This window comes from Engystomops pustulosus, chromosome 2, assembly GCF_040894005.1.
Source record: "Engystomops pustulosus chromosome 2, aEngPut4.maternal, whole genome shotgun sequence".
NCBI lineage: Eukaryota > Metazoa > Chordata > Amphibia > Anura > Leptodactylidae > Engystomops > Engystomops pustulosus.
Window position 1 is genome coordinate 182,999,485 of NC_092412.1, and position 22,470 is coordinate 183,021,954.

Below are 22,470 nucleotides of genomic sequence, written 5' to 3' on the forward strand. Positions count from 1 at the left end.
AGAGAGGCCACAATATGAGGTGGACATAAGAGGGGGCACAATATGAAAGGGAGATGAGAGGGGCCACAGTAGGAAGGAGAGATGAGAGGCCACAATATAAGAGGGGGATCAGAGGAGGCCACAATATGAGGAGGAGTTGAGAGGTCACAATATAAGGAGGAGATGAGAGGGGCCACAATATAATAGGACAATGAGGGTACACCATATGGGGGAGATAAAAGGCCACAATATGAGCAGGAGGTGAGTGGTCACAATATGAGGGGGAGATTAGGGGCCACACTATGAGGAGGAGTGAGGAGGAGATGGGAGTTTACAATATGAGCAGGAGGTGAGAGGTCACAATATGAGGGTGAGTTCAGAGTTCACAATATGAGGGGGGTGGCACAATGCGAGTGGGAGATGAGAGGGACCCCAAAAGGAAGGGAAGATGAGAGAAGCCACAATAGGAGGTGGGGATCAGACGAGGCCGCAATATGAGGAGGAGATTAGAAAATCCATAGGGGGAGATAAGAGGGTCCACAATATGAGGGGGAGATGAGGAGCCACAAGTTGAGGGAGAGATGAGAGGGGCCAAAATAGGAGGGGAAATTAGAGGGGCCACAATAGGAAGGGGAGATGAGAGGCCACAATATGAGGGGGAGATCATGGAGGCCACAATAGAGGGGGAAATGAGAGAAGCCAAAATATAAAGGGGAGATGAGATGTCACTATATAAGGAGAAGATGAGGGGGGCAACAATATGAGGAGGAGATGAGAGGAGCAACAATATGAGGATGAGATAAGAGGGCAGACAATATGAGGTGGAGAAGAGAGGGGTCCCAATATGAGGTGGACATGAGAGGGGGCACAATACGATGGGGAGATGAGAGGGACCACAATATGACGGAAAAATGAGGGTACACCATATGGGGGAGATAAAGGGCCACAATATGAGCAGGAGGTGAGTGGTCACAATATGAGGGGGAGATGAGGTGCCACAATGTATGGAGGAGTGAGGAGGAGATGGGAGTTCACATATGAGCAGGAGGTCAGAGGCCACAATATGAGGGGGAGATGAGGTGGCACAATATGAGGGGGAGGTGAGAGGCCACAATGTGAGGGGGAAATGAGAGGGGCCCCAGTAGGAAGGGTAGATGAGAGGCCACAATAGGAGGTGGGGATTCGAGTCCACAATATGAGGAGGAGATGAGAAAATCCATAGGAGGAGATGACAGGGTCCACAATATGAGAGGGAGATAAGGGGCCACATTATGAGGGGGTGATGAGAGGTCACAATATGAGGAGCAGATTAAAGGTCACAATATGAGGGGGAGATGAGAGGTCACAATATGAGGAAGAAATGAGAGGGGCAACATTATAAGGAGATGAGAAGGGCCAAAATTCGAGGAGGAGATGAGAGGTTCCACAATATGAGGGTGAATTAACTGGTACCCATAGTCCACAGTCAGTGTTACGCTTACAGCCTAACAACATGCAGCTAAGATTACAGTGACGACACAGTCTGGAGAAGCCATTGAGAATGTTCTACTGCCTGCAACATCCTCCAGCACAACAGGGTTGGCAATAGGTCAGTATTAGTGTGGAGATTACATTTTTTGGAAAGCCACACAGGCTTCCATGTGCAGCCACGTACCTTGACTGCCATTAGGTACTGGTACGAGATCCTTGGACCCATTTTGAGACCTTTCTGATGCTTGAGAATGTTAGTCATAATGTGGCTGTAGTATATCAGCATCATCTACACAATGAAAGCATTGATGCTATGGACTGGCCCGCTCTTTCTTCCAACCTGAAGATTTCCGTTTTGCGAAGAGGATTTTGTCGCACGCAATTGGATTTTGGCGCATCGGCGCCGGCTTTCATGCAACACAAATTGGGGGGAAGGCCGTCAGATGATCAGACTGATTCGGACTTAGAGCGGTACTTAACTTTGAAATTGTGTCGCAAGCCAAGCACTTACATGCACCGGTAAGAAGATGGTGAACTCCAGTGGACCGGAGCGGGGAAGCGACACATGCAGGATATCGGAAGCACGATCTATGTGAATAGCGGCAGAGTTTATCCTTGTCGAACATTCCAGATCAGGGATCGCACATGGACCGGGTAAGAAAATGTGCCTTACCATGTTTCGTTTCGTCCACCAACACAACTTCAACACAACCACAGAACCACAGAATGTCTAGGAGTTGACTGATGCTTTATTATAGGTCTGGGAGGAGATCTCTCTGGAGAACATCCACCACCTTCTCGGGAGCATGCCAGGCATTGTAGGAAGGTCACACAGGCACGTGAAGGCCACAAACACTTCTGAGCCTCATTTCTTTGTCTTGAAGCATTTCCACTGAAGTTTAATCGGCCTAAAATATGATTATTGATCATTTTTATGTTTTATTATTCTTTACACATTCAGCTATGCAATAGTTTTTTAGCAGCGAATATTTATTTACTCCTCACCACAATTAATCATTATATAGCCCCCATTATAAATTGTCTTGATCACGGAAGCCTTCAGAGGACTACTCCAAATCTTGCTGGGTCTACTTTGGCAATTTTAAATATTGTGGCAGAATAGCATCAATATGTTCATGCATTACAGACAACTTGCCCTGAAAATGGACAAATGATATACAAAATGCTGCCAAAAATAAATACAATCCAGACATTAATGTGACATGATTTGGTTTTTGTAACTTTGGATACTGGATAAATGTATTAACCATTATTTATAGAATCAAAATACTGATAAGTTTCTAGATGGCACAGTAGGTAAAATGGAAACAGCTGTGTGCCAAACTCATTCCTTCATGAAAGCTGTAAGAACAGCAGCTGATTCCTAGCACCATGTCTTGTGTATGTGACAGTGCTGAGGGGTGGTCTGACCACAATGCTTTCATTCGTGAGTTGTAGACAAGAAGATGAACTTGTATATTCACAGCCAGGTGAGGGAGGGGGACTAGTTGACAGCGCCCCCTCTAAGCTTTTTTTCCCTACCGCACTCTCCCTTTACCTGGAGTTCAGTTCTTGGGAAACCTTTGGAGTAGTCAATGTGGGCTATTGTCCTAGAGTGTATTTAGGAAATTTCAGAATCAGATCAAGGCAGAAAAGGAAGCAAAGGGATGGGAGGGCTAATGTAAGAACAAAAAGAGGGCTGTTCTGCTCTCCCCACTGCCCCCTCCATTCCCTATCCCACCCCCTTCTTTTCTTATCAGTTTTTCCTATCTCTTGGCTTAAGCCCTGTTATACCATTCATAATCACTTCTCATGTACAGCCAATCCACAGCTTCTGAATGCCTCCCCCCTCCCAATTTGCCACTGTTTATAAATGAGTCAGTTGAGATCAGAGAGGAGAGTGCTTGCATTTACTTTCTCCCTCCACTTCAAGTACTTCAGTAGCCTCTAGCACACCTTGAAACCTATTGGTGAGATCACACTCTGGATACCAGGCTGCCAGGTAAGAGCTCAGCCAGATACACATTTCTTTATTGACCTAATCTATAAATGGGAATTCTTAAGCTGCTATCATCTTCATAAGAATATTCATTAACCACTTTTAGCCTGTGTTTGAGAATGTTTGCCATAATTGCATGTAATTGTTGTATTGTTGTGGCATAGTGCTGACAATCCTATAATGTTATTGTAATATGTAGATTGTCATTTTATATACACACACGGAATTGAAAGTTAAATTGAATTGACTAATAGGATATGTATTCAATTGCTATGTCATATGACTCATATTCAAGTAGACTGCTTGCTAATACTGTTAATAGACATGAGACAGAAATACATTAGAAAACATTTACCTATTTTAAAAAAAACATTTAGTAGATTTGGGTTCTAGATCAACATCCTAGACACATATCAGCAGTCTATCGCTTGGTATTAAGAACTAATCAGAATTTCTTCATCCACACCTAAATATATTTATATACAGTATACACACATATGTATAAATATACTTTAAATCTGTATATATATATATATATATATATATATATATATATATATATATATATATATATATATATATATATATATAATTTGTCATTTGTAGATTTTATTTTCAAAAAAGTCATATTAATTTTAATATTATTTTATTCTCAAAAAGTCATATTAATATTATTTTTTGGCCACTTCACCTCCTTGTACTTTCATGCAGAATACAGATTTTTCAGAGAATGTTGGTGGTTTGATAAGATTCCTCCCAGCTTCTCTGTCAAGTTTCAATACACCAACTCCATAAACATAAATATGACATGTTCTCATGTATTATAGTGATCATGCATGGTTAAAGGTTACACGTGTTATAAGCACACCTGTGAGAAATGCTATAATTGTGAGATCAATGCATTACATATCTTATTATAAGGGATAACAGTTTGAGGGCTAGGAAGGTCACTAGTGAAGGCAAATATGGACGTACATATGACTCTTATCGCGTCCTAATACATTTGTGTTAAGACATGAGGTTATCTCTTTCACTTTATTCAGTCACATGTTCAACCAAAGATACCTGGGTTATGATGGAACTTTCTATGAACATCTCTTATTATAAATAGGCTTCCTTTCTTTTTGAAACTACATATACATTTATAAATATGTAAATAAAAACATGTCTTCAAAGATGATTTCCACCTTTATGAAGTAAATGAACGCAACAAGTCAGAACTATAGTTGGAAAACTACCATTTTGGTTGAACAATTACTGTGACTTTATACTGACTGTAAGTGTGAATAAGGACAAAAAGCATGAAGCTCATCAGTGGTGCCTAGCCTTTGCTAGAAAACGTCTGGAAAGTTGGACTTTGCTTTTGGATTGCTTTTTATATCCAGGGTTTTGTTTGTTGGATTTGCAATTCATATTCAAACCAGAAAATAAGAAAATATTCTAAAGTTATTGCTCTAGACTTGTTCTTTCTGCTCAGGCTTGTTATTACTATGTATTGGGTGGGACCCATAAAAGAGCTGGTGGAACTACACACTTCTTGCTAGATGAACAAATACAGGTGGTCCCCTACTTAAGAACACCTGACTTACATACGACTCCTAGTTACAAACGGACCTCTGGATGTTGGCATTTTCCTGTACTTTAGCCTTAGACTACAATAAACACCTATAACAGTTATCACAGGTGTCTGCAATGAAGCTTTATTGTTAATCCTGGTTCTAATGACAAACCAACATTTTTAAAATCCAATTGTCACAGAGACCAAAAAAAATTTGGCTGGGGGTTACAATGATAAAGTATACAGTTCCGACTTGCATACAAATTCAACTTAAGAACAAACCTACAGACCCTATCTTGTATGTAACCCGGGGACTGCCTGTACCAGCATTCACCAGTTTTTCATTGAGCTTTTTTTTTGCTGACCCATAGACTTGATTGTACACACTGTCAGTGACAACAATTCAGACTAGGTGCTCTACGTAACAGTACAAGCAAACGGTGTGTGCATTGATCCATTAAAAAGTATTCAAAGTATTGTATTTAGTGCAGCTGGGTGCTACCCATTTATTTTTTCCTGTAGTCCTAAAGCTTCTTCTTTTTCATGGATCTCTATTAGAAAACAGTTGGGGGCATTGATTCATTATGGTAATGGATTTAGTGCAGCTGGGTATAACTGGTAATTCAACAGCCATTCCACATACATCTGGTTTTATGGTTTTATGCAGCGCCTTTGGTGTGGAAAGGGGTGGAGCTCAAGCGTTGTACTGCAAAGGTTAAATTCTGTAATAACCCCTTAACGACCAGACCCTTTTTAGTTTTTTCACTTCCATTTTTTACTCCCCACCTTCAAAAATCTATAACTTTTTAATTTTTCCACGTAACGAGCTCTGTGATGGCTTGTTTTCTGTGTAACAAATTGCACTTCATAGTGACGGTATTTAGTTTTCCATGTCGTGTACTGAGAAGCGCTAAACAAAAACCCTTTTGCGACGTTTTCTTGTGGGCTTGGATTTTATGGCTTTAACTGTTTGCCCCAAATGACACATCTTTGGGTTGGTGTGATCATGGGGATACCAAATTTGTATAGGTTTTATAATGTTTTCATGCCTGTACAAAAATGTTTTTTTTTTATTTTGCCCTCTTCCGGCGCTAATAACTTTTTCATACTTCGGTGTACAGCACTGTGGGTGGTGTAATTTTTTGCAATTTTTGATGTCGTTTTCATTGCTATCATTTGGAGGACTGTGCAACCTCTTGATCACGTTTTATAGATGTTTGGACGCGGCGATACCTAATGTGTTTATGATTTTTACTGTTTATTAATATTTATATCAGTTCTAGGGAAAGGGGGGAATGATTTGAATTATTAGGTTTTTTTAATTATAATTTTTTTTAAACTTTTTTTTATTTTTACTATTTTTCAGACTCCCTAAGGTACTTTAACCCTAGGTTGTCTGATAGATCCTAACATATACTGCGATACTACAGTATGGCAGTATATGGGGATTTTCCTCCTCACTCATTACAATGTGCTGATATCACATTGTAATGATAGGGTTAATACGAGTCAGCCTCTGGTCTTCGGAACACCCGAGGCTGTCATGGTGCAGATCGCCGCTCCCCGATGAGTCAACGCTCTCCATTCCCGGTGTTGATCGACGGTTGTTATCGGTAAGTCTTCGCATTGATGCAGCAAAGATTTGCCGGCTATGGAAAGGGCTCAGCCCGTGAGCCCTCTCCATGCACCAAGACCCGACGTGCGCCGTACTAGGGATTAACATCTACGGGAAATAAATGACATGCCAGGGAAAATAAATCCACAGTGAAAACCAGTTGATTTTTCCGACCTATGCGCATGAGATTTTGATGAATCCCGTACAGTACAGTATGCTGTAGTCTTTCTGCACAATTAATCGATAAGTCTTCCAAAAAGTGATATGCATCGTCTGCAGGCTACCTACCATTAACAACAATGACCCAATGAGTTTTGCGCAGTGGTCAGGTTTCTATCCCTCCGTTTTATATGAGTGTTATTGATGCTTAAAGGGAACCTGTCACCACGTTTTTCACAAATACAGGTAGTGACAGGTTCTTATAGAGCCCTAGTAACTATCTGACACCCTCCTTTTAGCTAAAAATAGTTTCCCTCAGATCCCCATAAAATCAGCGTCATAATCTTGCCTGGTATCTATGCCTCTTTGGAGAGAGTCGAGGGACGTGGTCTAATGTCATGTGATCAGGGTGACATCATCACAGTTTCATAAGCTACTTAACATTAGCAAACTGTACCCCATGTACATATTTGACCACATAAAACAATCACAGCAGCCTCCATTGACTTCTACTCCTCTCCATGCAGGCTGCTGTGATTTCATGTGATACAATATGCTGTGATTTCATGAGATATGTGCTTGGTGTACAGTTTTCAAATGCTAAAAATCTATAGGACTTGTAATGATGTCACCCTGGTCACATGAAATTACAGCTGCATACAGAGATAGGATGGAAAGGAGCTGCTGGATTTAGCCCGAGGATTTCACGCCCACCTCAACTTGCTGTAGCCATGCTTAGATACCAGGTAAAATTATAAAGTTGAAAATATGGGAATCTCAGGGGAACTATTTTTAGCTAAAAGAAAGGTGTCAGTTAGTTACTAGGGCTCTATGGGAACCTGTCCCTACCTGTATTTGTGAAAAATGTGGTGACGGGTTCCCTGTGGGGCCTCTGGTTTAATTAACAGCTCTGGAGCCCAGGCTCATTTGCATAATTTGTAAAACCTTTAGAAAAGAACAAAAAACAAGAGCATAAGAGGCTAAAGGAAGATCCTCTCGGAGGGGGCAAATACCAGCATGTCAGTGTGCTTGGTTTACAGGTCTTCATCCTGGTGGTAGATGTCCTTCAAGCCCACAAAGTCCCACAGGATCACAATGATGTGCCTCTGTATTTTGGGAAGAAAAAAGTTTTTGAATGCTGTATACCAATGACCATTAAGCAGTGACATGACCTGTGTCTTTCTGCTTTTACAGGACATCATCATAAGCTACCTTCATCCAGTGATGATCCGCTTGACTATGCGGCATCAACCAAAGTAGAAGCAGACATCCTAGTGTGATTCTGCTATACCCCTATCACTACTTACAGGTCATTTGTTTAAAGTCTTTTTTCAGTGTAATGCTGAATCTCCCAGAATATAGTAGTAGTGACTTGTCACTCTCCTTGATAACAGGTTGGTGTCTGTTTTTAGACTTAAAGGATCCCATTGAAAGAAATGGATTGACATCAACAGCAAAAATATCAGTTCTCTTCAAAGCAAAGGGTATTGTGAAATGACAATTAAATAATACATATTATCTCCTGATACACCGATCAGATATATCAGATCTCATGCTTTTTAGTTTTTCATCATACCATTTCCAGCAGTTAATGGGTTAGTAAAAATATTTTCTAGGAAGGACTCTCTCAAAGTGACTTCTAAACATCACTCAACCTTATCAAGAAGAAAACACTCATATAACTGTGGAAAAAGTGATAGAGGACTGATATGAAATGAAAAAGGAAGTATTAACTCTTCATTTCCCAACATATGCCTCTGATGGAAGCATCTGGCATACTTGTAGGAATCATATGAAACTTTTAGAATTTTCGGCAATGTGAATGCATTAAACATTTGACAAGGTTAAGCTCTTTGCAAGATTTATCAAGCAGAGCTGAAAAATATACGTTCAGTATAGTATATGCCTTTACCTTCAAAACTATTTATATTGCTATTTATATATCTAAAATTTAGATATTATAGTTGGATGTCTTATCAAACCTATCTTGGTGGGCCAAATGGTTTTCAACATACATTTCATCCTAATGTGCAAACATATGGTGGTCTACATTGCCCATAGGAACCCATGTTAAAAATAAATATACAGTTTACAAGATTTGTCAACTACAACATTGTATAAATCTATAAAAGGCAAAAATGGACTTTCCCTGCCTAAAGGATGGCAAAAAGATTTCACTTCTGGATATTAACCAGCATACCTCCCAACTTTCGTAGCAGGGAAAGAGGGACAAAAAGTGAGGAAATTTAGGGGAGGTGCTGGGCAGCTTCCTATCCCCTGTGCCATACTACAACCTGCCAACAGGTATACTTGTCACATTATCCTGTACACGCATCGTGTGTGTCTGATGTATTGACATCTTTATGCAACAATGTTTGCTTTACTATGTACTACATTTTTTGGCTATGCACTATGCACTTTATAAATGTCATCTACTTTACAGCTTTATATCTGTATTTGCTGCCCAGCACCTACATGTTTCATGCCCTGTAACCACCTACTTTGTTTACATGTTCTATTTTTAAAGTGTACTCAATAAACTTTGACCGTTTTAGCATTATATGCTCTTTTTTTTCCTCTTTTTGGTAGTGCCTGCTTTTTTTGAGTAAATGAGCCCTTTACCTTCTGTGCCCTGTTGCATTTTTGAGCGCTGTCTTTTCTATGTGCACTTGTAAATTTTAGCCCAAATAGGGCCCTATAGGTTTTGTGTGCCTCTTCATGCACAGCCTGTGTCAGTTGTATTGTGGCCGTTAACCTGTTTGGTGTTGAGCTCAAACCTGACCACGGCACCAGATCAATGCCATACATGGTTCACCACCAGGGGACGCCAATCAGTTTCAATGACAGCTGGGAGCTTGTGAGAGGAATCGCATATTGCAAATATGGCAACCCTGCCCAGCTCCATCAAAATATGAAAAAGTTATTGGTGTCAGAATATGGCAAAACATAACTTTTCTTTTCACTTCAATTTTACTACACTTATAGATCTAGGCACCATGACTGTGGTAAACTTATTATACCGTATATACTCGAGTATAAGCCGACCCAAGTATAAGCCAAGACCCCTAATTTTACCACCAAAAACTGTGAAAACCTATTGACTCGAGTATAAGCCGAGGGTGGGAAATGCATTGGTCACAGTATATAGCCAGCCAGCCCCCAGTAGTATACAGCCTGCCCCCCAGTAGTATACAGCCTGCCCCCAGTAGTATACAGCCTGTCCCATGTAGTATACAGCTTGCCCCATGTAGTATACAGCTTGCCCCCAGTAGTATACAGCCAGCCCCCAGTAGTATACAGCCTGCTCCCAGTAGTATACAGCCTGCTCCCAGTAGTATACAGCCTGCCCCCAGTAGTATACAGCCTGCCCCCAGTAGTATACAGCCTGCCCCCAGTAGTATACAGTCTGCCCCCTGTAGTATACAGCCTGCCCCCCCAGTAGTATACAGCCAGCCCAGCCTGCCCCCAGTAGTATATAGCCTGCCCCGTGTAGTATACAGCCTGCCCCCAGTAGTATACAGCTTGCCCCCAGTAGTATACAGCCAGCCCCCAGTAGTATACAGCCTGCTCCAAGTAGTATACAGCCTGCCCCCAGTAGTATACAGCCTGCCCCTAGTAGTATACGGCCTGCCCCCAGTAGTATACAGCCTGCCCCGTGTAGTATACAGTAAAAATTAAACTTATATACTCACCCTCCGGTGGCCCCGATGTGCAGCGCTGCTCCCCCGATGTCCACGCGGCTACTCTTCTGGCTTCTGCGCCCGTCTTCTGTCTTCTCTAACATCGAGCTGGGCGCCGCCATTGCTCTCTCCCGGCCGGCGCCTAGCATGACGCGCCACTGCTGACGTCACACTAGGCGCTGCCAGGGACAAAGACATGGCGGCACCCAGCACAATGTTAAAGAAGAAAGAAGACGGGCGCGGAAGCCAGAAGAGGACCGGCGTGGACATCGGGGGAGCAGTGCTGTACATCGGGTCCACCAGTGGGTGAGTATGTAAATTTATTATTTTTTAAGTATTTTTATCCTCTATTTTATACTATATTTTTTATACTCCCCCAGTAGTATTGACTCGTGTATAAGCCGAGGGGACGTTTTTCAGCACATTTTTTGTGCTGAAAAACTTGGCTTATACAAGAATATATATACGGTAATTGTTATCTATGGCCTCCTTCCTTCTAGAATCAACTTTTATAATTATGATAATGAGTCTGAGGGGTTAACCTAGCACTTACCTGATCTGGCTTTGCATCAATTGTGCAGTGAGCGTCTTGCATACTCAGTCTGTAAAGTCAGATCACACAGGGGTTAGGGTATCCCTGATGGCTAATTAGCATAATTTTAAAAGTTGTATATAAATTATATACATGTGATTCTACTGACCCATAGAATAAGGGGGATGTGTCTTCTGGACTGCATAGTGAAAGCTGTAAAACCCAGTCCGCCATAAAACTGCACTACTGCGTTTTTTGGCAAATTCCACAACATTTAGAATTTTATTATCAGCTTCCTAGTACATTGCACACAAGATTTAATTGTGCACTCAAAAGAACTCTTTTTCCAACAGATTACAGTGATATGTAAATGGCAAAATCAAAAAGATATGGGTTACAGAAGGAGGTGAATGTTAAAAACGGAAACACAAAAACCCAAAAAACTGATCTTGAGAAGATTAGAGGAGACCCAATATCATTTACACTAATTCAAACTATTTACATAGTAGGGAAGCTAAATAGCATATTGAATAACTTAACGAACAGCGTCATTGCTCTGGAACAGGGGGGGGGGGCTATTATGTACCATAATCATTAGAGCAACAGCTATTATAGAATACAAACAATTTAATTTGCTAGAGGTGATGAAAGGTCCCCTTTCGGGCCCGCTTAATAAACCATGTTCACTGTGAGCGAAGAGCCATGGATTGCTTGCTTAAATAAAAATTCCACAAAAATGGTTGCATACAAGGTTGTCCATCTTGGAACTTTATGGATACAGTTGTAGTACTTATGAATGTGCCATAAAAATACACCCATGCAAGGGTGGAGCAGCAGGACATATTCTTGAGAGTGGAGTACTCTATTCAGTGTCTTGAGGGAAACTCAAGTGCTCTATTCTAGAGATTAGTCAGTCGAAACAGGTTGACCTCCAATGATGATTTATTCAGTGGATAGAAAATAAACGTCTGGATATGCACCTACAAAAATGATATAATCAGCTATGAAAGTAGTTGTCTGGGCAAATATACCATATATACTCAAGTTTTTCAGCACATTGTGGGGGGTATATGCTGGCTGGCTATATACTGTAGGCTGGGATCAATGCATTTCCCACCTTAGGCTTATACTTGAGTCAATATGTTTCCATTTTTGGTCAGGTCGGCTTATACTCGAGGATATATAGTACATACTTTCATAAATGTTGTACGTGCTGAGGAAAAATATATGAATATACTCTTTATGAAATAAAAAAAACGTATCATTGGTCAATAAAAAGAGTGCCTATTCAAACACATTTAAGGGTGGCTGAAGTCCAACCATGACATAATAGCTTGAGGAATTTTCTTCCAGGAGTTATTTAATGAGTAAATATCTTTAAGGTAGACTGGTGTTTCCTACAAGTGTTGCATCAGTTATGAAGTGCATAGGCTTCCCTTAATATATTTCGTCAATAGTTTAGAATTTTTGAACCATGCTACTTTTTCCCTTGTGTCAAAGGTTACATTTTCTTGTGGTGCTTCCTGCCCTGTGCCAAACATGTGATGAGACAATCATGGTTTCCTTCAACTGTTCTGAAATTACACTCTTATGTGGATCTCTTTGCCCAATTTGTTTTCACTGCTGGAAAAAAAAGAAAGTGGTTACTTAAAAGAGGTTTCTGTCAGGGGGATATATAGAAGGGCAGTCATGTATGGCATATGTTTATTATATTATCAAAAATTTAGGGGTCTGCTATTTTAACCACATAAATCATTGTCTATATACCGGTATATCTATATGTTACAGCTGAAACGGGGCCCAGATTGTCAGGGGGCCTGGTAACCCAACCTGACACACTGCAAAGAATGGAGGAGAATACAAGCAGTGTTTAAATATTTAGCTGCATCTCTTCCACAGCGCACAGTTCACTACAAGATAATGGGGGTCATTTACTAAGGGCTCAATTCGCGTTTTCCCGACGTGTTACCCGAATATTTGCGATTTGCGCCGAATTTCCTTGCATTGCCCCGGGATTTTGTCGCACGCGATCGGATTTTGTCGCATCGGCATTGGCATGCACGTGACGGAAACCGGGGGGTGTGGCCGAAAGAAAACCCGACGAATTCGGAAAAACCGCCGCATTTAAAAAACAAAAAGTGTCGCGGAGCTTGCACTTACCTTCACCAGGAATAGGCCTGTGTACTTGAGTGCATTTCAGCGGACTGCAGCGCAGCAGCGCCACCTGGTGGACGCCGGAGGAACTGCCTTAGTGAATCCCGGCTGGACCCGAATCCACCGCAGAGAACGCTCCGCTGGATCGCGAATGGACCAGGTAAGTAAATCTGCCCCAATATGTTGTCGGCTCAGAGAAGAAATCCTGGGGGAGGTGCAGGAGGAGATCAGAACTTGGCATCTCCTGTCATCAACTTCCACCATGAGCGTAACATCTACTGGGCTGCTTTCTTATCTGTAGCCTTCTGTGCCTCTTGTAATGAGAAGGTGATTGCAGGAGATGAAGATCAGAATACTGTTGGACTGTGAGTTTATATGCTGTATGTATATGGTGTGTATGGACTGCTTGTGATGTTATTTGATGCATATTTACTGTATATAAGTGTATATGACTTGTATATACTAGATGTATTTGTATGTATGCTATCTATATACTGTATGTGCATGTACATGATGTGCAGATATGTACTGAATGTATGTGAACATATGTCTATTGAATGTATGTATGTGTATATGATTTTTATATACTACATGTGTGTGTATTTGAAGTGTATACACTGTATATGCGTGCATATGATATTTATATACTGTATGTATTTACATGATGTATATATTCTGTATGTGCATGTAAATTATGTGTATATACTGTATGTGCATGTACATGATGTATATATACTGTATGTATGCCTGTACATGATGTTTATTGACTATATGTGTGTATACGATATGTGTAAATGTGTGCATGCTTAAGGAGAAGGGGGGCCCAGCCTCTCCTAACCCCTATACATGATGCATAAACATGTCTTAGGTCAGTGATGGCGAACCTTTTAGAGCCTGAGTTCCCAAACTTCAACCAAAAGCCACTTATTTATTGCAAAGTGCCAGCACAGCAATTTAAGCTATCATTTATTTCTTTATTTATTTCTTATCATTGTAGGAAGATTCTGCAGGCAGATTCTTTGAGTTCTGTCTGGTGAACTTCATGCTGGGGTGATGGACTGGGTGCCCACAGAAAGGGCTCAGAGTGCCGCTTCTGGCACCAGTGCCATAGGTTCGCCACCACTGTCTTAGGTTTATTGTGTGGTGAACTTCAGTCTATATAGGTTGAATCAGTGTAAACTGATTTGCAAACGCCCTGCAACTTGTATAGGAAACAGAAACATATATAACTTCCCCCTGTATTGAATCTGTGCAATAACCTGACACATTGGGGTAGATTTATTACTCCTGTGTAATACTTAGTGTAAACATATAATATTCAAACTAAATATGCCCCATATTGATCACAATGGCTGATGCTGAAAGATAATTTGGGAGCATCTTGTGACATGTCTAACTTTACATCACCTATTTGTTAGCTAAGACTATGTTGAAAATGTGTTTATGCCCTCCATTGTAAATATATGTTGGACAGATTACCAACATGTCCTCAGAAAGGAGAGCTAAGATGTATCCCACTTTATGCACATACATCGTATCCCACTTTATGCACATACGTTGTCCCTCCTTGGACTGTGATATAACTGTATGCTTAGTGGAGGCCAGGGAAGGGATGAATAATGTATCTGTTAGTCAGCAGGACTGCTGTTTCCTACAGGGTATGATGTATACTGTGCTGACGGAGGCAAAAAGGGTGCCTTTATATGCCAGGATATGTGTACGCTTGGCATATGTACCGGGAGCTTTCCACTCATTTACTCCAAACTTTTAGTGCAGTTTTGGTGCATATGGATGCAACTCTGCTGCTCTGCTGTTTTCATTTTTTAGGTTCATAAACTTTAAGCACAAGATAATAAAGGAAACTTTACGCTGATATTATGGACATGTGTCATCTGTGATTTATCCACTCTTTACTACAATACTCAATAATTATTTTCTTTAAATAAATCGTTGACGTCTGGCTAAGATGGGTGGGCACCACTCACCCAACCATTATCAATTGAAAGAGACTGGTCAGTCGGCACTTTCATGGTGCAGTGAGGAACAGTGCATGTATCGCACCGTAACTGTGCCCAATAGGAGGCAATGGGGCCTAGAGCTAGCAGCAATTTGTACAGCCAACTCACCATTCACACCATGCAGATCAAGCTGCAATAAGGACGAAAAGAAACATTGCTTATTTTTATTTTAATGTATCCACATTCTGTGAGAAAACATGGATGTCTGACTAGACCTTTTAAATTTAGCGTATGTGTTTGCAAAGCAAAGGTCAAATTCCACCTAAATTCTGCAGTTGCGATTGAACTAGAAATCTATCCCGCTAATGTAAATTGCTAAAGCTTAACCACTGAAGATTTTGCTTCACAGACTTAGGCTACATTCACACGAACGGCCATATCTTCGTCACAATGGAGAAGAGGAGTAGTGACCTCCCCTCTCCATAGCGATGCATGCCACACAGCGCCACAACACGGGAAAGGATAGGACATGTCCTGTCTTTTCCCCATGTACGGAACGGTACTGTGCTGCATGTGTGCTGCACCGCGTCGCTCTGTGCGGCCATTGCTGTCTATTGGGGACGTATGTAAACATACGTCCCACCGACCGTTGTGTGCATGTGGCCTTAGACCAAACCTAGTATAGTTTTGCATCTTCATTGTCATTCTAGGTTTACTGTTATGTCATAGGAGCAAAAATTCCAAAGTGAAGGGAAGCTGGGTACATTTCATGAAGGACACTATGGAAGACATATATATATATATATATATATATATATATATATATATATATATATATATATATTTATAACTGTTATTTGAAAGTGGAAATCCTTATATAGTAATATTGATAATGATAGTTTTTGTTAATGCTCTTGTGTCAAATCCAAGTATGTGAGTGAAGTGGATGGTAATTTAACCTTGAGGTATTTTAAATCTTCGAACATTATTTTTCTTGGACAAGCAACCATTGAATACCTTAGGTAATCTTACTGTACCTTATGTGTAAATGAAGGGGTAACGTCATAGACTTAAGAGAGCTGGTTACAAGAGGACACTTGTATTATACTGGGAAATATTTTATTAATCCAGAAATAGGAGCCGCTCCCAGGAGAATATAACATAGGGACGTACTCTAAACAAAATGACAAACTAAAGGCTTGTTATGCACCAAGGAAACTTAATCTTTGTTGTGCAAAATAGAGTACCAACCGGCAGGGCCAGAACAAGGCATTTTGATAACCTAGAAAGACTAGAAAAATAGTCCCCCATTCCCCAACAAAGCATAAAATCGATTTCTAATCATAGCATTTAAAAAAAGGTCAACAGGAAATTGGCTGTAGATTTATGGTGCTTTTACAACAAATAGTCTAATTAACTCCTTAATGTCACAGTCCATTTTCGTTTTTGTGTTTCCATTTCTCACTCCCCACTTTCAAAAATACCAAACTTAAAGGGAAACTTTCCCCTTATTAACCCAACCCCCCACCCCCCGCAAAACCATAAACCGTACCTTCTTCTGTAATATATACATGCCCTGGAGGTCTTTTTAGCATTTTTTTAGGTTGCAGCATGTTTGAAAAATTATCTTAATTCTTTTGTACGATGCAGTCAAGGAGCTGGGGCTGCTGGACCCATCTCCTGACCTGTTTGCTCTGCCCACTCCATGCCTCTGTCGCCATAGGCCTGCTCTGGCTATCCAGAAGTCTTAGGCATGTGTAGTGCTGCACGTGCATGCGCCGCTTTTCATGACATGCTAGTAAATGCACTAGATCTCCGGATAGCTGATGAATGACTTCACAATTAGGAGGCAAGGCTGGAACACCAGATACAGAGAGTTGCCTGACTGCTTGGTCGAGCATCCCCACCTCCTTATAAGCTTTGCAATTTATTGACACAAAAGACAGTGAGCAATTCCACGTCCAGGATAGTAGAGAAGTGTTTTCATTTTACTACACTATCCTGGACGTGGAATTTCTCACTGTCGTTTTCATCTGATTTATCACCTGTGCGGAGAAGGAAGCTTTTGATCTCCACCTCCTTGACTGTATCTTACAAAGGAATAAAATATGATTTTTCATTCATACTGCAACCTAGAAATATGCTCAAAAGAGATTTTAAAAGAACTTATATTTTTTTACTATTTTTTCAGCGTGAAGGCTTAAATTAATTTTAACCCCTTAACCACCAAAGCCACTTTTCACCTTGCTGACACGGCCCATTTGTTCAAATCTGCCCTGTGTCACTATAATTGGTTATAACTTTGGAACACTTGAGCATATCCAAGTGATTTTGAAATTGTTCTCTCAGGACACTTTGTATGTCACGTTAGTTGAAAAATTTTGCTGGTATGTTGCTTTTATTTATGAAAAAACACAAATTTGGTGAAAATTTAGAAAAATTATCGATTTTTCGAAATTCAAAATGTTCGACTTTTCCAACACATAGTCATAACAGCAAAAATACTTGATAGCTTACATTTACCAAATGTCTGCTTTACGTTGACATGGTTTGTTTCATGCATTCTCTCATTTTTGTAGGATCTTATGGGGCTTTGAACTTTTTGGGACCTGCTTAGATTTCAAGTCACTTTGAAAGGCCTAAATAGTAATAGTAAAACCCAATAATTTACCCCATTATAGAAACTATGCCCCTCAAGGTATGTAAAACAACTTTTATGAAGTTTGTTAACCAAATGAAGCTTTATTGATAATCCTTGGTCCAATCAAAGCAAAAAAAATTGAAACACAAATTGTCACTTGAGCAAAAAAATGTTTTGTCTGGATCTACAATTATAAAATATACAGTTTCGACTTACATACAAATTCAACTTAAGAACAAACCTAAGGAACCTATCATGTATGTGACCCAGGGACTGCCTGTACAGAGAAAATCTCATTTATTTTCATATTGCCATCTTTTTGGAGACATAAATTCAATACTTTTTGGTTGACAGAGCTGGTTTGAACATGTACATAGAGTCCGCCATAACAACCTCCTACGGCAGAGAGTTCCATAGTCTCACTGCTCCTACTGTAAAGAACCTTTGTCTATGTTGATGGTAAAATCGCCTCTCCTCTAGGCACAGAGGATGCCCCCTTGTCCTGGTCACAGGCCTAGGTATAAAAAGATCTTTGGAGAGATCCTTGTACTTTCCGTTCAGGTATTTGTACATTGTAATGAGGTCTCCCCTCAGTCGTCTTTTTTCTAAACTGAATAATCCCAAATTTTTTAATCTGTCATTGTATTCTAATCCCCCCATTCCTTTAATAATCCTGGTTGCTCTCCTCTGCATCTGTTCCAGCTCTACTATATCCTTTTTATACACTGGTACCCAAAACTGTACACAATATTCCATGTGTGGTCTGACCAGGGCAAAACTACCATATGTCTTTATCATGTGTATCCTCTCTTGATACATCCCATAATTTTATTTGCTTTAGCAGCAGCCGCCTGGCTCTGGTCACTATAATTAATTTTACCATCCACCAATACCCCCAAGTCCTTATCAGCTTCGGTTTTACCAAGTAATTGACTGTTTAGAACATAATTATACTTTTTTTTCCATGGACCAAGTGCATAACTTTACATTTATCTACATTATACCTCATCAACCATTTCCCTGCCCACTCCTCAAGCTTCCACAAATCCCTCTGTAATGCTAAACTATCGGCCTCAGTATTTATTACTTTACCCAGCTTAGTATCATCTGCAAATACAGAACCTTGACTGTGTAAAGCCACTACAAGGTCATTAATAAAAATATTAAAAAGAAGTGGCCCCAATACTGACCCCTGTGGCACCCAATCTGAGAATGTGCCATTAATGACGACCCTTTGTTTTCTATCACTAAGCCAATTACTTACCCAAATACACAGATTTTCACCTATTCCCAGCAGTCTCATTTTATATACCAACCTTTTATGCGGCATGGTATACAACATCCACAGCGTCCCCCAGGTCCAGTCTTGAACTTACCTCCTTGTAGAAACCAATCAGATTAGTCTGACAGGACCGATCTCTCATAAACCCATGCTGATGCTGGGTTAAAAGGTTATGCACAGTGAGATACTCCAGGATAGCATCTCTAACAAACCCCTCAAATATTTTCCCCACCAAAGAAGTTAGACTCAAAGGTCTGTAGTTTCCAGGATCGCTTTTTGATCCTTTTTTGTATATTGGTAACACATTTGCTATGCCCCAGTCCTGTGGAACATAACCAGTCCTTAGTGAATCTTCAACTATTAAAAATAACGGTCTGTCTATCACGGTACATAGTTCATGCAGAACCCGGGGGTGTATGCCACCTGGGCCCGATGATTTAACTATCTTAGTGGTTGCGGGGATGGCGCCATACCTCTTCCTGGCTTAAACTGTTGACATTCCAAAGAGAATTTATCACCAGGGGATTTTCCTGGGTAAAGACAGTTGAGAAGGCGACATTCAGTAGATTTCCTTTCCTCATCTCCTTCCACCATGACCCCCATATTATTCCTAAGGAAACCACACTCTCAGTTTTTAGTTTCTTATCATTTATATACTTGAAAAATAATTTGGGATTATTTTTGCTCTCCCTGGCAATTTTTCTCTCAGTCTCTATTTTTGCGGCCTTTATCTGCTTTTTACAGGATTTAGTTTTCTCTTTATAATCCTGTAATGCCTCATCGCTACCTTCACGTTCTAGCACCTTAAACGCCTTATATTTCTCGCTTATTGCTTTCCTTACAAGACTAGTTAGCCACATAGGGTTTTTCTTGTTCCTCTTATGCTTTTTCCCATAAGTATGTGTTTCTCACAGGACTTTTTTAGAATATTTGAGAAAAAGTCCCATTTTTGGGGTGGGCTTTTGGCTTTGAGAACATTGTCCCATTCTATGCCTTTAAGGTCTTCCCTTTGTTGCTGAAGTTTAGAGTGTTTGTTGCCCCTTCCCTAACGCTCTTAGTAAAGCGTAATACAAAATCAATGATATTATGATCACTATTACCCAGGTTCCCCCCAACCTGTAGTTTTGATACTCTATCAGGTCTGTTGGTAAGGATAAGGTCCAGCAGTGCCCCCCCTCTTGTTGGCTCCAGGACTAGATGCGACAGGTAATTGTCTTTTGTTGTTGACCTTTGAAGGACCTGCAGGTTTCTGCCCCCCAGTAATTGAAGTCCCCCATGATAAGTACTTTACCATGCTTTGAAGCCGCATCCATTTCACTTATCAGCATTTCCTCTGCTGCCTCCATTATATTTGGAACCTTATAACAAACCTCTAGTAATATTTTATTATTCTTTTTCCCTCCCCTTATCTCCACCCATAGGGACTCCACATTTGCATTTGCGTCACCGATGTCATCTCACAGGACAGGCTTGAGGCAAGAATTCACATATAAACAAACCCCTCACCCTTTTTTATTTATACAATCCTTTCTAAAAAAGACTATGTGTATAGTGAATCTTGGTGTTTAGGGCACTTTTACTTTAGTTAATTATGTTTATTTAAAAGACGTATTGCTTAGTTTAGCAGGACGGTCAGGTCAAGGATGAGTTGAAGTCGTCCCAGCTTCTTCCATTTGAGGTTTATGGAAGCTACATCTTAGGAACCTTGAATGCTGCAGATATTCTTTTGTAACCTTGGCCAGATCTGTCTCAGAGCTCCTTAGGCAATTCCTTAGACCTCATGATCATCATGTGCTCTGACATGCACTGTGAGCTGTGGAGTCTTATATAGACAGGTAGGGCCTTTCCTAATCAAGTATAATCAGTTTATTTACACAGCTGGACTGTGTAACACAGCTAGACTTCAATGATGCAGAACCATCTCAAAGAAGAAATGGACTACATCTGAGTTAAATATGAGTGGCAAAGGGTCTGAATACTTATTTTTCTTGTTTAATATATTCATGAAAATATCTACATTTCTGGGGGGGTTTCTGTCAAGATGGGTCACATAGTGCACATAAATGAGCAAGAAAAATGAATTTTTTGGATCTTACCAATTGGCTGCAATGATACAAAGAGTGAAAAATTTAAAGGAGTCTGAATGCTGAACGCACTGAATATTTACTATAACTTAACGATGGAGCTGAAAGCTCAAAGGCTGTGTAGGAGTTAAAAACTGGTGTTTGCACCATGTTTTCTACTGATCAGAAGATTAGGAATTCAACATTAGATTATTGCATACATGGAAATATGACGTGATTCGGGAGATAATCCTCAGCAGAACATGATTTTCACAACTTGTTAGAACAAGTGTGAACCTGCAATTTCAGGGTCAAACACAGTAATTCCCTTTAACTAGAATCTTGGGGTTAAATTGGAAAAATAGTTTTACAGTTCACTTTGAAGTATCTAGAACAGTGTTTCTTGATTATTTTCTAATCAAATGCCATACCCCCAAGAAAGCACAAGCACTATTCCCATTACCATGTTTTACATGATGATGTAACATTTCCAGATCCTAATACAAAGAAGTTAGGTCTATAGAGGAAGGAGGCATACGGTGTCTATTCCAATTGGAAGAGAGGAACTAAAACCAGCATTGACAGCCTACTGCTCAAAAAAATTCCTGGTGGCAGGACTACAATTGAATGGATGCGTCTGCTGCTGGTATTGCTGGTATGCTAGGCACACACTTTTATGTAGGAACCTGTTGCTTATAACATATTTGCATGGGAGAACCTGTGATTGGCATGCAGTCTTAAGGGTGTATCTGTGGCTAGAAAATGCTGTTATGGTTCATCCAGTGCTGTGTGTTTGAACATTTTGACTGGAACTTTCTGTTATGGTTAACATGTGGTTGACAAATACTATTATTGGGCAACTATGGCTAGTACAGGCAGTCCCCCAGTTATGTACAAGATAGGGAATGTAGGTTTGTACTTAAGTCGAATTTGTATGTAAGTCAGAACTGGTAAGTTTTTTAAATGTACTGTAACTCCAGAAAATTCAGTCTGTATACCGGCTGTGTCCCAGTGACAGAATGCAACTTTTCTCACAGCCGGGTATTCATGGGTAACTAAGGATGCATTAGCTGGTGAGCTTGCATCCTTAGTTACCCTGTCTTCTTTGATGTTCTATAGCAGTGGTGGCGAACCTTTTAGAGACCAAGTGCCCAAACTGCAAACCAAAGTTCTTGTAATAATCCTAGAGTGCCAACATGGCTATTTAGCCTAAAATTACCGACAATACCGCTCTATAAGGGACATACAATACTGCCACATGATGAACATTACCAGTACAACAAGATAAATATCACCATACTGATAATATACAGACCACTAAAGAAAGACCAACATCACCAATTATATCACAAAGCAGGAAAAAATACAGTGAGGAATACT

General features: G+C 40.3%; 1 protein-coding gene across 1 annotated transcript in view; it reads left to right on the forward strand.

The window, feature by feature from the left end:
* The first annotated feature begins 3,302 nt into the window (after window positions 1–3,302).
* The window catches only part of SLC26A9 (solute carrier family 26 member 9), a 62,153-nt gene continuing 42,985 nt past the window's right edge, over window positions 3,303–22,470 (forward strand). Inside the window, exon 1 of the mRNA XM_072137481.1 lies at window positions 3,303–3,451. The gene's annotated coding sequence lies outside the window, so the exon portion shown is untranslated. The remainder of the gene's footprint in view (window positions 3,452–22,470) is intronic.